Source organism: Lagopus leucura, unplaced genomic scaffold (assembly GCF_019238085.1).
Source record: "Lagopus leucura isolate 7727_CA_CO unplaced genomic scaffold, USGS_WTPT01 Super-Scaffold_100029, whole genome shotgun sequence".
Lineage (NCBI taxonomy): Eukaryota > Metazoa > Chordata > Aves > Galliformes > Phasianidae > Lagopus > Lagopus leucura.
Genome location: NW_024962280.1, coordinates 5732340 through 5748151, shown reverse-complemented (window position 1 = coordinate 5748151; position 15812 = coordinate 5732340). Strand labels below are relative to the sequence as shown.

The 15812-nt window shown below is 39.4% G+C and overlaps 1 long non-coding RNA gene across 1 annotated transcript in view; it reads left to right on the top strand.

Annotated features, from left to right (window-relative positions):
- Window positions 1-13927, top strand: part of LOC122185497 — a 34794-nt gene extending 20867 nt beyond the window's left edge. Inside the window, exons 2-4 of the long non-coding RNA XR_006180891.1 lie at window positions 8416-8512; window positions 11271-11393; window positions 13876-13927. This is a non-coding gene — a long non-coding RNA (uncharacterized LOC122185497). The remainder of the gene's footprint in view (window positions 1-8415; window positions 8513-11270; window positions 11394-13875) is intronic.
- The last annotated feature ends 1885 nt before the right edge of the window (window positions 13928-15812 follow it).

The following is a 15812-nucleotide window of genomic DNA, read 5'->3' as shown; positions in this document are numbered from 1 at the left end:
TCTTTCAAACAGAAGTTTGCTGCCAGTGAGTATTTAAGTATTTTTAAGTTGCCAGTCCTAAAGTAATGCCAAATTCTACATTGGAACAGGCTTCTGTTCAGACTGTGCTGAGCTTGTGCCCTAGCCAAGCTCAAATAGTTTTCTTGACTTCTAAACCACAAAATACTGCACTGTAGGTGTGTGCATTATCCTTGCTATTAGTGGGCAAGCATCTTGTCTCAAGATCAATATGAAAAGCAATGTGCATGCTTTTCCCTTTGCATCCATGGTGGGTGATCAGTATCTTGGGTGAACAGGTAAAGGCTGAGCAGCAGTGTAAAAGGAAGAGGTGGCACACAGCACAGGGGCTGGCTCAGTGTGGGAGACTCATATCCCAAATCTGAAAGGGGAAAGCCCCAGGAAAGCCTTGCTGAAGCAGCACTCTACAGAGAACATACGGCATGTGGCCCCACATCGTGCTGCAGGAAGTGGGGATGAGCTGAATTCTGCCCTTCTGCTTCCTTTGTCCTCTTTATCTGTATTCAGTGGGATTATTTCACACAACACAAATCCCAATCTGCCTAAAGATAACCAACCAAAGTATAAATATACAGAGAAATCTAGATTTTTTTTTTTTTTAATTAAAAAAGAATAGTTTAAAGTGCAGAGAGGATAATGTAGAGATAACTGTGTGTACTTCACCATCGACAGGCTTTATTTAGGATATCTGCTGAATCACAGTTCCTGAAGTAAGAATCTGGTGTTCTTTATTCATCAGGAAAAGGCATTTGTATCTAAATTCTGAGACAAAGCAACTTTCAAATCCAGTATGTTATACAGAGAAGTTATTTGAAATCTTTTTTAGCATGTAGGATTGTAACAGTGGCTAATAACTCTTGTGAAAATTGTAGTTTAAATAAACCACAAGTCCACATGACCTGCAAACATACCAAATTAATTCATAAGCGTAGCTGTTACTTAATTATGACATTAAGCTGTACAGGAAACTATAGTATGTTGTAAATATTTTGATTTGCTCTCTGTTTTTGTGTTTTGCAGTGACATACCAATCTATCAGGACTAAAATATAGAAAATGCAAATGCACATTAGCTAACAGATTACTAATATATGAAAGAAATATGGGAATTACGGTACTTTATTAGAGCTGCAAATCTTTTTTTTTTTTTCATTTGTGTGGCCTGAAAATCTAATAAATAAAGGATGAAAGAAACTTCATTTAATTAAGCTACTGCATTGTAATGCTACCACTACTGATAGAATAGCTATTTAACAACATCGTAATGAATGTTCTGTTGTCACAGCTTGGGAAGGTGTAATGCAGTTTGGTTGTATGCCATGTTATTTCTTTGCTTTTCTCATTGTTACTTTTAAGCACTGTTTAATATCAGTTATGTTTGTGCTCAGTTATTTTCAATCTATTACATAAAAAACACTGCCATGTTACTTTTTGTTACTTAAGAAGTACGATCATGATCTGTTTAAAAGGTGAGGAAATAAACTGTATTTAGCTATTATTGTTTCTTTCACAGTGCTGGGAGTAATATTAAGTTAACTGACTACATCATAAATTCATGTGGACTTTTCTTTGTCATTATAAGACCCATAGCAGAGAAATCCCCAGAAATTCTTCTTTGTCAGATACCTTCTAATATTAACTTACAGTTCTTTATTCAGAAGGCCATAACAAATGATGATGGGTGAGGAGGGCTCAGGTGAGATTTTTGTGTGTGTGTGTTCTCAGGACTTCCCAGGCATGTTGCCATCTTGTCTAAACTGACCAAGGAGTTCTAGATACGCGTAAGAGCTCCAATCCCATCTCTACACGTCTTTCCTTCCTGCTCTCTGCTTGTTCTGCTTCTGATGCACTACAACTGCTCTACCCAGCTGTCCCCAGCAGTGAGATGTTTGCTATCAATACTCATGCTACATATGGCTATCAGTGCAGGTCTTTGCCAAAAGAGGAACAAATGGTGAAATAAAACAACTATGAAACAGCCATGACTTGGACATTCAGCATATTTCTGACATGCAGGACAATATTAAGGTCATTGTTATTATAGTTATCCTTTGAGTAGTGTAAGCTAGTTATGATATATAGCTGTTAATTCTTGTTGCAATAGGTTTGTATGAGAATGAGGTAGATAGAATGAGAGGATTGTTCTTGTGTAGCTTTTACATTTCTGAACTCCATAGAGGCCCCTGTTTAAATAAAATCTAAGCTAAGCTGGGCAAAGTGCTTTGGTGTTCCCTGTTGAAACCTCCCTGAATCCTTAAACCATCAGCTTTTGCGGTTCACTGACTACCTGAATGAATTATTTTCAACTGATTTGGCACATCTTCAAAAGAACAGATGGTCCCATCTTTACTGCAAAAACAATAACTGCAGCAGCAACAAAATAATCTGTGATTCTGCCTGGAAACTCCTTAACTACAAGGGGGAGTTTGACCATCTTACATTTCTGACAATTATCTCACAGAATAAATGTATTTAACAGGAAAATCACATTATAATTTACTAGGCAAAGTATCACATTTGTGGAACAGTTGTTTGAGGTTGCAGGGAGACTGAACTGCTACCCTTGAGTTTCTAATAGGACCTCCCCTACAATACAGCAGCTGGGAAGAGAAAAATTATGAAAGTATGATGTTGAGAGACTTCTTTATTGGGGCTAAAAATAAACTTAAGTGCATTATGAATAGAAGGATAGAAGAAGAAAATGGGAACTAAGGATAGGGGAAGCACAATGTTCTGAATGAGAATCTGCAGCAAAAGAACAAGGGGTTTCAAATAGCCAGACTTGTTTGCATCACCATGGAACATCTACAGAATAGCTTTTAATGGCCATGGTCCAGGAGTTCTTGGTAGACAGAGGTAATCCAGTACCCTTAGGAATGGGATTCTCCTGAATTTGCTTCTTGATTTCTATTATTTCAGCAAAGGAAAAGCAATATTATTGGCGTAGTAATTTTCTTCAATTACTGAAAAGGTGATAATTAGATATATGGGAAAGATTGAAAATAGGGAGAATGCAGTAGAGCTCACTGTATTAAATACACACTTCCTTGGATAGTTTTTCAGGACAATATTACAAAGGTGACATTTATTATAGAGAAAACCTTTCCCTATACAGTCTGGCTGTCAAATATTAATATGAAATCTGTTTTTTTTTTTTTCAATGGTTAGTATTTTAAAATTGTAAGCATGTTTTGCGGGATGCTAACATACAGCAGAAGAGAGATGCTTCTCCATGAAGGCCAATGCCAGTGTTAGTTTTCTGCCTTTCATGGGGATGTCTAATTGCTGAGTGTATGCTATAGAAGAAATATCTGGGGAGCTGCCTTAACCACTGAGTTGCTGTACTTCTGCCTTTTCAGCTTTCTCTCAGACGAGGCTGTCCTCTCTGAAATCACTGTTCTATTGGATGGGAAAAGGATCTTGCTTAAATACAGTGTGCTGCAAACTTAGGCCCTGAACATCTGTCAGAGTGGGTGAACAGCTGGAATCCAGCTGCTGCCACTGTTGCTCTTATAATTCATGGATCATATCAAATCCTGTGGGATGCTCTTGATGGAAAGCACTTTAGTTGTAGGTTAATGTATTGCCCTCAGTCTGCAGCCCGGGTCCCTGCTCAGCGAGAGTTATGTTTGCTGTTTACGCAGTGGCAGCAATAACCAGGACACATGGAAGCACACTGAGGTTCTAAATAATTATGTTTGCTAAGTACACACTCAGTGGCACCCAGCCATTGCCCTGACTGATTTCTGATGGCCACTCTACCCCAACCCATTGAGACCATTGTTGGCACTTGCTTATAGGACTGTTGTTTCTTCCTATGTGAAAAAAAAAAAAATGATGGCAACAATTAGCAATCAGCAAACAGCCTCTGGCTTGATTACAGACGCAGGTATGTTGTTGAAATAATCTGTGTGCTGAACAGAGTAATTTTATTTTGCTCAAGTGCTGCTTAAATATACCTTACATTCAAATGTTCCTTAGGGGAAAAAGTCATTACGTGAGAAAGAGATTGCATTTGTTCTCAGCGAGATCGATAAGCTCATGTGCTTACATGGCTCTAAGTAGGATGTGTGGGGTAATGTACACTGGGGAAAAGTCCTCTTTGTGATTACTGTATGACTGGACTTCTTTTTTCTTAATTAGTTCATACTTAATTACTATGCTACGAGGCCAACATTTAATCTTAGTTTAAGAATCTGTTTTTCCTTGGTTTGCTTGGGAAAGATTAAGATAGGTATGCAATGCACGGGACTTGAGCGAAAAGGTTTTTCCAGCACATTGTAAGAAAGGTGGTGCAAAATAAAATATCTTTTCTTTCTTCTTTTACGCTCAATGGCTGACAGTTCTTAGGTCTTTAATCTGTATATTCTCTTTTCTGACATCCTTCTTACGTCTCTAAATGAATTGAAACTCAACCATTTTGTTGTCTATCAGAGTGGGAAAACAGAAATTTAACCAATTGCCAACTTGATTTCAGTGCTGCCTGTTCTGTCATTCTCAGCTCAGACTCAGATTTAGGATCTCTAAGTGGGAGATGTACCTTCGGTGAATGCTGACTTTGTCACTGTTAGACAAGGTTTTATTATATGCCTTAGGTTTATGGGCTTTGATGTTTCATGTTGATTTAGTGGGAAATAAGCAGAAAATTCAAAACAAGTTGCAATCAGAGCTGTAGAATGGCTTTTTGGGGGGACTTCTGCACATTTTAGCCCTTTCATTACCTGAACCTTTTTCTATTTTTTTAAGCATTAATAAAGCCAGCTGTGCACGTGCATGGGTTTTTCCGTAGTGCTTTGCCTGCAGTCTGTCCTCTCTCCAAAGCTGTCAGGCTCTGGATGTTTGTTCCTTGCAAATGAGAACTGGAGGAAAGGATTTTGGCTGGGAAGGATTTGCATCAGCAGCCGAGCCAGGGCAATGGGATGTGTGCTGTTTTATGTCCTGTGGCTGGATAAGCCTATCTGTACAGATGCGCAATGTCCTGCTGTGCCTTCAGATGATGCTGATGCACACATCAGTGTGGTGACATGGCTGTTTGCTGCTCAGTCCAGAGGGCTGCTCCCAAAGAGGCAGCAGAAGCTTGGGCTGCTGTCGACAGTGCCCTGTGGGCTTGTAACATTTTGTAAGGTGATCTTCTGAAACTTTTTTTTTCTTTCTGAAAGTGAGGAGTGCTTACCACAGTTCTGATCATACTAAAAGAAAGGTCTAATAACTTGTTTCCTCTTACCCATTCCACAACTCAATACTTGAGCTGCATGGGCTTTTCAGTTATTGCAGGTGTTTTCATGTCTCAAGCCGATTTCTGTTATAACATGAGGTCATATTTAGGCAATGAATTGGGTCAGTTCTATTTGTTGTGTGATATTTTGTCCAGATAGAAAACGGGGCAATGACTTTGCAGAAGAGTAGCAGATAGATTTTAAAGATGTGTGTGTATATGCAGGAAGCTTCCAGAACCTCATATGGAGGTTATATATATAACTTGCCATATTACAGCTTCTTTGCTGAAGGAACCGGAGGGTAAGAAGAGGTGGGAACTTCCTTTGATGGATACTGCTGTTTCACTCAGGTCTGCCTTATTTGTGTCCTGCTTAATTAGTTTGTATTTAAATCTCCTTGAGCAAAGTGTTCCTGGCTGCACAGTGAGATCCCGCTGGAGGACTGTGGGCCATTTATGGCTCCAGCAGTGATAACTGGTTTCGGTGTGACTGCTTTTTTAATTTTTATTTTTGAGTGAAAGTGAGCAGATTAAAGACCACAACTGAGATGTTTACAGTTGCAACATGGTGAAAAAACAGATAAGGTAATTTTCCTCCTTCTACTAGTTACCAAAGCAACGCTATAAAGATACTTTAATTTAGTTTAGTGCTGTGAAGATTAAAGCTTAATTAAAAAGCTTATATTAAAAAAAAAAAAAATAAAACACTGGAACGGCATAGGAAAAATTGAAAGACATAATTACGGTCCAGTGAACACTTATCACTTACTATGAAGCTTTGGAGCAGAGGTATTTTTTTCTCTCAATTGAGAGTAATTTTATTCTGATCATAAATTGGAATGACCAGAACAACCTAGGATCATGGCTGTTTATAAATTAATAAGGACAGCTGGAAGGAATGTGTTATTCTCCCTGTAAAATACGGAACAGTGAGATGTTCTCTGCTGGTCTGTTTCTTTAAAAATCTCTCACACAGCAGTCAGGGCGACAGGCGTTGTGAGGACAGAAAAAAGGCTGTCTTCCTGTATTTCACACAGCTTGCATAGAAATTCAGTTACATAATGTTGAAAGATGTGTTACTTTCAAATTCATTTTCAAACCTTTACGAATTGAAAGTGGTCAGATCTTCAAGTGGGGACAGTCTTTTTGTTCATCAATAGAGCAGCACCTATGTGCACTGGATTAAACGATAAGTGGGAGCTTGGGAGTGCCATATTCATCCTTATGAGCTTAACATCATTGTGGAGAGATCCTGTTTGTCCAGTATAAGGCAAATTAAGACATGAGATGATATTCTTTCACTGCAAAATTCCAAGTCGTAATCTCTGTTCATGACAAAGCAAGAGGGCTAGGGAAAGTAGCTTCAGTTTATTAGCTTTATTGAGAGCTGTGTCGCTGGTTTCTCCAAGAACTTGCTCATAAGGTATGATCTATTACCCTAGAGAGGAGCCTCTAAAAGCCACTCAGCTAAATATGCCCTTTCACTGACTTCCTCCATTCATTTTGTTCAAGCATTTTAAACCCACCTTTGACTGTACATAGCATATTATTTCTGTTCAGTCATTAGCCGAGTTAGTCATTTAGCCTTTCATCAAAGCAGCATTACATTTATTACAATATTGTAACGACTACTGCAGAGGCTCAGTCCTATGACTTCTTGCCCTGGGATGCTGAGAAAGCTGAAAGGTTATTGGGCTTCAAGGACAAGCTTATGGAAATAAATCCAGTGAGGCTGCTGAGCAGAGTAGAAACTGCCTGCCCAGGATGTCTGTGAAGTGTAAATGGCTGGAGGCTGGGGAGCGCCTGGCTGGAGTATTTCATCCCTGTCTGCCCAGTGCTGAGACTCTTTCATGGCTGTCTTGTTTTGTCCATTGCTGGAGACAAGATACTGCATTACCTGGAGCTTTGGTCAGGCCCAGTGCAGGCACTTGTATGCTATCGAGCACTTCTCACAAAATATATATATATATTTATCAATAATATATCAATATTAATATATCAAATTTAAGAATATTATTTTTTCTTTTTTTTTTTTTTTCCCCCTTAATCAAGACATAAGTGAATTTTCTGGTTTCCAGGCTTGCACATATGTATGAGATCCATCAGGCAGGCCTATGGCTGATGCTTTTTCCAAGCTAAATTTCTGATTGTGTTATTGAAGCTGTTAAGAATCTTTGTGGTATAAACATCTCCAGTGATGTTCCTGCAAAACTTAAAAAAAAATAAAAAATAAATAAAAAAAAACCTCAACTTTTAGCACAAGAAATGCTTCAGGAAACTCTCATCTACCCCAACTTGGGTCACTCTTTCAGGAATCATAGATTATGACACTTTAAAGGTTATGTAATTTAATATCAGCCGGCAGCACGTGCAATTAAAAACTACAATCACTATCTAACGAAATTTTCTTCATGAAGACTTACTAGAGAAGAATATCTGCTTACAAGAAACAAACAAACAAACCAACATGTAAACGTGTTCAGGTCTGCCACTGTACAATTTAGCCTGCCAGGGACTCAGGTTATTTATGTGTGTGACTGCATTGTCTTCACTAAACTTTTAAAAAAATAAGGATTTCCTTGGTAACCACTGCATCACACCACAAAGCCATGTATACACCACTTAGATCTTTAACAAGACAGAGCCTTGAATGAAGTATAGCCTGCATTTGTTGTCTTATTTTTTTCCTGGCATGATATTCTTCTTAGTAAAATCTTGATTTGTTGTTTTTGGTGGTTTGTTTGTTTGTTTGTTTTTGGTGAAATTCTAATTTTACATTAAAAAGCAGCTTATAAATAGCGTGTCTAAAATAGCACAGTTCTGATATAAAGCTGTTAACTTGGAGAGCCGTTCATGCAGATGTGAGCACTGAGCTGTAAGAAAAGAGAGGGAATGGGTGTGAGGTGACAGCAGTTTCTGGTTCTGTCTTTGTGTTATTTCTGCTAGATGTTATTTCGCTGTATTTCATTTTTTATCACAGTGGAGTGATAAGGTCATAGCAAGGTCGCAGAGTTGGGTTCTTAAAAAATATATGGATATGTATAGTTACACTTTCCATCTGAAAATGTGAAAAAAGTGGAGGCTGTTCTATTTGTCTCTTTTTTAATGAAACTTTTCCTATTCCCTACACAAGAGTGTATGTCACTTTAGCAGTATTCCTCGCTTTTCTTCCTTCTGTTACAGGCAGCACTCAGCTCCCAGTCCTGCACTGTGATCCATCCATCCTGCAGAGAACTGGCTCTGCTTCGTACAAGTGCCATTTAACACCTGGAGGGCTATGGTGAGTTGTATCAATGGGGTATATATTTTTTCTTTTTTTTGGTTCAAAATCTAAGACAAAAAGAAAATATCATACCTGACGCTTGGGGGAAATTTGATCTTTTGATTTCTTCTGGACTTAGGAGCTGCGAGCTGTGCTTGCAACTGCATGTGGTTATGAGCCTTCTGGCACATTGTGCAAAGGCTCTGGTAGGGGCTGCTTGTTGGTATAGAACTGATGATGTTAGAGTTGCTTTCCCAGTGAAATAAGCAGAGATGGAGACTCTTGCCCTCCCTCCATGCTGTGGAAATGCTTCATTTTTGGCAAGCAGAGCTGCTTGCCAATATTTAGCCCTCAGCAACTTTTTATTATTGAGTTATAAAAACTGAAAATATGAGTTTATAATGAAAATGCCAGCACCACATTAAAAAGAGCAGGAGCAGTGAGCACTGCTGTAATGATATTCTTTGCTTTGGTTTTAATTCTTTCTCCAAACAAGCTCTGCTTCCTTCAGTGCTGGAGGTGAGAATTGTTCTCAGTACCTGCTGCGAGGGAAAGGGAAAGCAACAATCCAAGGGATGGGATGCAGTTATCATGGGAGGAAATGCTCGCTTTCTTTATTTGGCCTTATAGCTAGGAAATTCCAATCAGTTGACTTGAATTGCTTCTTGTTTGCACCCAAACAAAGGACTACCGGAGACCCCTGGTTTCACAGAAAAAGAAAAGAGCTTTCCCTCTCTTCTGGTGACAAGTGTTAGTGGTGCACTGGGGAAGGGCTTTGTAAATGCTGAAAGCTTCCCCTCAGTTTGTTCTCCTACACATCTCCTTTCCCTCCTCTCGTCTTTGTGCATCTTCCTTCTGTCATGAGCTAATTTGGCTGAATGCTAGAGTGGAAGAGTAGGTAATTAGTTAAATTAATGCTACTTGACTGTCTATTATAATAGAGTGTCACACATCCAAACATAGAGCTGAGAGTTCATCAGCCATTGATTCTGAACGTGCAGCAGATGTCCATGTCCACCCAGGCAATCCTGTACAGTCATTATTGTCCAAAAGTTGTTATTAAGATAACTGTTAATGAGTTAACTTTTGAAAGTCATTTTGGTTCTGGGGAGCTGTGAATGTAATGGAAGAGTGTACCATAATGGAGCCTGGCAACTATTTTGGTAAAGATTTGTTGCTGCTTTCACTGATTTAATTCATTTGCAGTGATCATCTTTGTGGATATGTGCACCCTACCTTCATTTCTGCACTTAAATATGTTCTTAATGAAGTCCATAATTGTGGGACATGAGTGTATGTTTCTCCAGGGCTCAGTTGGAGCTCCTCAGACAGCTCTCTCAATTGCAGAGTTCTGAAACTGAAATAGTGGAGTCAGGGGAAATAAGATATCCATGGATTAAGTTGGATGACAAGTGGTAATAAAAGTAAAATGAAGGCAGATTGCAAATTCAAAGAAGTGTTGAAATGTTGAGGCACACACAAAAGCTGTATGCTGATGGAAAGAAAGCGGTTATATTTCTTCAGCAGAACTTAAGACTTCTAAAAAGTAGGAATGGGAGGACCTAGTTGTGCAATATACTGTTGCTTAGAGCCTTGGCAATGCAATTTTCCCCAGCATTAGACCTGTGTTTTAAATAAATGTTTACATTGCTATGACGACCGTGTAGCCTGGTCATTTCTTTGCTGTATTCACAAACTGAAAGAGCATGAAATCCCAGAATGTTTTTTCAGCACTGTGTGGTCCCATAACCCATCTGTGATCTAGTCCACAATGACCACAATTAAGAGAAAGTCTCATTTGCTCGTGCCACTTGTCTGTTTTACTTTTTTCTTTTCACCTAAAATGTGTCCTTCAGAGGCAGGATCTCATTAATCACTGTCTTTTCCCAGTAGTATAACTCTAGTGATTTTCAGAGATTACCTCTAGTATGTAAGCAACACATTGATGAATGATCCTTTGAAATTTCATGTTCAATCTCTCCACTAAAAGTCTATTTCTTTTAATATTGCAGTTTCTTCATTTTTAGATAATTGCACCTTTCTCGATTGTCAGATACTCAGAGAAATAAGTGGGAAGAGAGAGAAGAATGCTGTAACTGAATCATTTGTGAAATGACATCTCCTTTTTTCTCTTCCTCCTCTTCAGTTCCACCATCATTTAGGCACAACCTAGAGAAAAGGATGCTCTGCTAACCAGCAGAGGTGACCAAGTTGTTTGACGTAGGATTGGCATTAGCAGATTCAGTATCTTAATGCAGAACATGCAGCCACCACAAGCCCCCATCCTTATGCGGGTAGCCTTGCACACATTTTCAGACTCAATGAGGAAATACTGAATGTGTCTGAAGTAGTGTCTTTGGAATTGGCCAGCATTTGCTTTTGCTTGGGACGATGTATCCATGGTGAGCCAATGCCCACAACAGTAACTGCTGCAGGTGGAATGAAGCTTTTTGGTTAATGCTGTAAAACTGCAGGGCAGAATTGCACGTCCATTCCTTTTTAAAAAGATGGACACCTTTCCATAAATTCCATGTTTACATTTACACAGCTACTGAATCTTTTATGTGCAGTTTCAGTGAAATAACGTCTCCTGCAGTGTTAGTCTGTCAGCTCCTATTCTATTCAATTAAAAAGGGCAGTGAATGCAAACAAAAGCGCTCCGTTTTTCTTGAGGTCTAATCTTTGTAAGAAAAGAAAAGGAATTTGAGATGCGAGCAGCAGTGCATTGTGGTACAGCAGTGCATAAACAGTGTTTTTTTGTTCTTTTCCTGATTAGGTGCTTCAGTGGTAAGTGAGGTAACAATTTAAAAGAACTAACTCACTATACGAAATGATGCTGTCTGCTGCGATACTTAAAATCATCTTGCGACACTCTGGAGCTCAATGCATAAAATATCAGGTTGGTAAGTAACTCTCCCGCTGGATAGAGCCTTTTTCTTTTAGAAGTTAACCTAAGGATATGAGAAATTCGTCCCTCCATATAGTGTCAGATCTAGTGCCAGTGCCTAAGGATGTCCTTGGAAAGATTCCCATCTTTATACATTGGATCAAGGTCCACAATGCAGTAGCTGAAGTGCTGAGGCTTGGATTGGCAGCAGTAAAATGTGGCACTGCTGTTTTTAAAGCAGAAGAATGACTGGGAGAACATAGGTTGACTGTAGAAATACTGACAAGAAAAAGGGAGACTCGTATGAAGGCAGAATAAGGTAATTTGTAGAGGAAAAAAAATTGAGAACCATGAAGAGTATAATAGGTGTGTTTTTTTTTTTTCCCAAGTTCACATCTCCTGTGACACATACAGGAGGGTAAAACTAGCCGTTTTCCTCCACACTGATGGGTAAATATTGTCCTTTTTTCAACAGTACAAAGGGTAGGACTCAGAATTACATCTCACAATGAAATCAAGGCTGATTATTGTGGAATGGCTGAGGTATGAGTGTGGAGATGTCCTGCTCCCCAGGAAGGCATTATTATCTGGCTGCAAGATCAGTTGTCTTTTGTCCAGAATTATGGGACTAACAAGTCTGCACATGATCTTGAAAACACATTCAGCAGGGAAGGAGACAATCCCTGCAGGCAGCTGCTGCAGGTTTTTATGGGCTTGTGTCCTCATAATTGTAAGCCTGAGGACAGCAGAGCTTAGAGTGGCAGAATGGTAAGCATAACATGGAGCAGAGGTTTTGGTGATAAGCCCAGGATCGTGTGTGTATTGATTTGTTAATACATTATGTATAATGGCTATTTTTTCTTGTATATATGCACTACAGTTTGTGCAATTAGCTTTTGGACCATGTATCCTTGTAACTGTACTCCAACTGAGCAACAGCACGTTATTAAAGCTGACATCAGGATTTATGAGGCCCTGGTGCCCAGCCATGTGCTTTGAGGAATAAAGCATGCACGAGCAAATCCACAAAGCCAGTAGCTTCTCTGGGCATGTAGGAATGGTGGTATTTTGCATTGTGTGGTAGCAATACTAGGAGCCAACAAAGGGACTGGTTTACTTCCCAGAGCTATAGTGAATTTGATGGCGTTGCACAGACTTGAACATATATTAAACAGAGCCATGTTTACTTCTGCTGCATAAGAATCACAAGGGAAAGCAAAATCAATGTTTTCCAAATGGAATAGAAAGAAGCCGTTAGGGAAAGAAATGGTATTTTCAAGCTTCTCTGAAAGGCAACACAAACAATGCTCTGAGTAAAAAAAAAAAAATAATAATAATAATAAAAAAAAATTCCTCCAAGCAAAATCATTTACAGATGTCTTCTTCACTATATATTTAACTTTCTTTGGAGGTTAAGATGTGGTAGGTCCTTGGTATTACTTTAAATGTGGAGTATGTGTGTGAACAAATAGGCTTTGGAATTGATATTTTGAATTGCAAGCTGCACTACGTATTTGTAGAACTTGACAGCAACAGAAGACACTCAGTTTTAGAGTGGCACTCAGATGACACTGAGAGTGCATGATGCAGTGGTATAATGAAATGGAGATCAATGTTAAAATGAATGTAACACCACTGAGGAGTACACACAGATCGATACTCTTGTAAGCCATGGAGTATAATCCTGCTATATAGGTCTTGTTAGATAGTAGAGTCAATTCTGTTTTTCTGCATTTCTCATATGTACCTTTGACTTATCTGTCCCAAAGACTGTATTAAAATGTCCTCCTTTTGGAAAGTAAAGGCTTGAATCTTTGTCTTCCCATCCATGCACATTAAAGAAAATATGCAGTGCATAATAGTAAACTCCCAATCCTCAAAAATGTGAAATAGAAAGATAAGAGGAACAGTCAGCACTGATCTGTGTGTTTCAGTAAGTCTTTGAAATACTATTTTATCTTCATTGCCTCTCTCACTGCCCCCTCTTTTTCTTTCAGAAATATTTTAAGCACAATTACTGAAAATGCAGTCTCAAGGGAAAGGGGGAGGTCAGTCTTGCAGCCCTCACTTGAATTGTGCAAAGAACTTGCTTAGGGATATTTTCCACCTTCTGATTTTTAGAGCTTAAAACCATTAAAAAAAGATCAGAGAGTTTCTCTCCTTTCTTGATGCATGGATAGCCTTGGAAATGGAAAGTGATAATTAGTGTAGACTGCAGTGTGCACCTCTCTCTCGTATATATGTATATCTGTAATGTATCAGCATGTATAATCCCTGAAGAGCTGAGGATATCCATGTTTCTTCTCACACCGCTGCAAACGTCATGACTCTTGGAATCCCCGCGCTTTACGTTTTATAGCTGGGTGATTTGTAGGAACTGATGCCAGTCAAGCTGCTGTTAATGACTCTAGCATGTCAAGTCAAACGGTTTCCTGAAAGGAAATAGCCAACGTAAATATAAGACAGTAGTCAAAGTTTATTTCCTTCTTGACAGGAAATTTAGTGCTGGAAGCAGTGCAAATGATACTTGAGTCTGCCTTCAGTTGATCCCCTTTTACTGATTACAACACGTGCTGATAACAAGCAAGCATTATTCGTCAATGTGTGTGCTGTCAAGTAAGCAGAGATCAAAAAGTTCATGAACCAGCACCAGCAGCAATTAACTGCAACACTCACTACTCTTATACTACACGCACTTGATGTGCAGGATCACTGAACTTTCATTTTTCAAGTCCGAAGTTTGCCAGCCCATGATGGCAGTGTCCACATTGCCTACTCTTGCCTGGTTGGATATTGTAAAATGACTTTTCTTTGATGGTGATGGATGAGTAAATGGCTCTGTGGACGTAACAAGTGAAGTGGGGTTGGGGGTATCACCATCACAGGTGAGGGGGGTGGGAATCACATTTTCCACTTATTGCTAGTGTGTTTTAGTCCCAGATTTCCTTAAGATATGTGTACTCTTCTCAGCAAATACTTGGCTGTTCTTTTTCAGCTGCAGTTGTATGAAGTATAATATATCTCAGTTTCTAGTTTGTATTCATCTTCTCCTTCTCCACAGTATGGGCATTTGTATTTTTCCCTGCCATTTTTAAAGGATGCTACCAATTCTACCCATTCATTATTAGAGCTCAGATTTTGTACCCATTTACTCACTGAGATGATTTTATTATTTTCAGTAGGAAGCACGTGTGTTTATAAAGAGTGGAGAACAGCTAAAGCAAATAAAAATAAATTAATAAATACATAATTGAAGTGGTGCTTCAGGGAGAAGTTTCTAGGCACAGTCTAATAGGAACGACTGTGGATGCCATTAGCACTGCGTGTTGATTCCACATCCCCTGGGACAGTCTAATATTCAGCTTGTATCTTCTAGTTTCTTTTGGTCTTAATAGCTATTAAGATCATTAAATGTAATCTGCTAGGGACTCCAGATTGTAATGCCTTTGTGATTCCAAGCTTGAGTCCTCTTATGAGGGTACGCAGCTGATGAGAAAATAGACCACTCTTTAATCCTGTCAAGACCCTTTTCTCACTCTCATTCCAAGCTATTCTTTTTCCTCCAGGTGTCCCACACCCTGCCACTTGTCACAGCTGTTTATGAGCTTCAGTTAATCTTCACTCTTTCTGACACTGTGGCAGCTCTAAATTACCTCTGCCCTATCTATCATCTATCATCCTTGTGTTCAGGTTGGCAGTTGACCTCATCTACTGGAGTGTTGGGTGTGTAGCTGATGGGTGGGAGAAAAAACAACAGGATTGTTACCACTGCAGAGGCTGCTCTGAGGTAGACACTCTTCCTGCAGGCTGCATATTAGGAAACATTTCTTCTCAAAAAGGCTATCAAGGCACTGTCACAGCCTCCCCAGGGAGGTGGTGCAGTCACCATCCTTGGGGGTGGTTAAGAACCATGGACATGTGGCACTGAGGGCCAAGGTCAGTGGCCATGGTGGGGATGGGTTGCTGGTTGAACTTGGTGATCTTAGAGGTCTTTTCCCACCTTTATGATTCACGATGCATCCTTGCCTTCAAAAAGTTCATTGCTGTTCTATGGGAAAAAGCAAACACTTGTTAAAGGGGTTGTCCAATGTCCTATTAAGTGGCAATGCTGACAGTATGTACGCATCTGCAAATAAAGGATATCACTTTGTTGCAGAGAGAAGCACCGCAGTATAAAGCATAGACATTTGACTAGTCTGTCACTTCTTGCTGAATTTGTCTGAAATTTATTGCTGGTTAGATATCATTTCTCTCTGTTTACTGATTTGATTGAAAGGATGATTTACCAAGGCTCAACATCACATTGAAAACTGCCCTCTGCTCTGAGGGGTAATGGGTTGTAGACACATCTCCTTGTCCTTCCTCCTGTGCTTGTGAGTGATTGCACAGCAAGGGGAGGACCTATTGCTGCTGAGGGGCAGAGCAGCACTT